The sequence below is a fragment of the Colius striatus genome, chromosome 28 (genome assembly GCF_028858725.1).
Source record: "Colius striatus isolate bColStr4 chromosome 28, bColStr4.1.hap1, whole genome shotgun sequence".
Classification (NCBI taxonomy): domain Eukaryota; kingdom Metazoa; phylum Chordata; class Aves; order Coliiformes; family Coliidae; genus Colius; species Colius striatus.
This window is the reverse complement of record NC_084786.1, coordinates 3,145,030-3,146,425: the sequence shown is the minus strand read 5'-3', so window position 1 is coordinate 3,146,425 and position 1,396 is coordinate 3,145,030.

The window sequence follows — 1,396 nt, the reverse complement described above, 5'->3', positions numbered from 1 at the left end:
CCCCGGGCCCGCAGCAGGCCTGGGTTTGCAAGGTTTTGTCGGGGGGGACCTGCGTGACAATGAACCCGTTGTCGGGGTGACGGTGGAGAGGGGCAACGGACCCCGGGCCCATAGCAGGCCTGGGTTTTCAAGGTTTGGGCAGGGGACGGCCTGCGTCACAGGGAAGTCGTTGTCGGGGTGACGGCGGAGAGGGGAACAAAACCCCGGGCCCGCACCGGGCCTGGGTTTTCAAGGTTTGGTCAGGGGCGGCCTGCGTCACAATGAACCCGTTGTCGGGGTGACAGCGGAGAGGGGCAACGGTCCCCAGGCCCGCAGCAGGCCTGGGTTTTCAAGGTTTGGTCAGGGGCGGCCTGCGTCACAATGAACCCGTTGTCGGGGTGACGGCGGAGAGGGGCAACGGACCCAGGGCCCGCAGCAGGCGTCCGTTTGCAAGGTCTGGGCGGGGGCGACCTGTGTCACAATGAACCCGTTGTCGGGGTGACAGCGGAGAGGGGCAACGGTCCCCAGGCTCGCAGCGGGCCTGGGTTTGCAAGGTTTCGGCGGGGGACGGCCTGCGTCACAATGAACCCGTTGTCGGGGTGACGGCGGAGAGGGGCAACAAACCCCAGGACCGCAGCGGGCCTGGGTTTGAAAGGTTTGGGTGGGGGCGGCCTGCGTCACAATGAACCCGTTGTTGGGGTGACGGAGGAGAGGGGCAACGGACCGTGGGCCTGCAGCGGAGGGCGGCAGTGGGTGAGGAGTCCGAAAGCCAGGAAGGGACAAGAAAAGGTTTGCAACTGTGTTGATAACGCCACCTTGTTGTCTTGCAGCCCGTGTCATCAGCCGCGTCGATGCGCCCCATGCATGCGTGTGTCCGTGTGATGCGCTCGTGTCAGCTCCCAGTCGACCCCATTCCCTGGAAAGGAGCAGCGAAGTAGCTCCTCGTCCTCAGGGCCGTTCGGCTAAGTCGGGAGGGTCCTGCACCCAATCAGGTACTGCGATCAGGTACTGCCCAAGGAAGCCGATGTCGGGGTGACGGAGGAGGGGGGCAACAAACCCCAGGCCCGCAGCAGGCCTGGGTTTGCAAGGTTTTGTCGGGGGGGGGCCTGCGTCACAATGAACCCGTTGTCGGGGTGACGGTGGAGACGGGCAAAAGACCCCGGGCCCATAGCAGGCCTGGGTTTGCAAGGTTTGGGCGGGGGACGGCCTGCGTCACAATGAACCCGTTGTCGGGGTGACGGCGGAGAGGGGCAAGAGACCCCGGGCCCATAGCAGGCCTGAGTTTTCAAGGTTTTGGCGGGGGACGGCCTGCGTCACAGGGAAGTCGTTGTCGGGGTGACGGCGGAGAGGGGAACAAAACCCCGGGCCCGCAGCAGGCCTGGGTTTGCAAGGTTTGGTCAGGGGGCGGCCTGCGTCA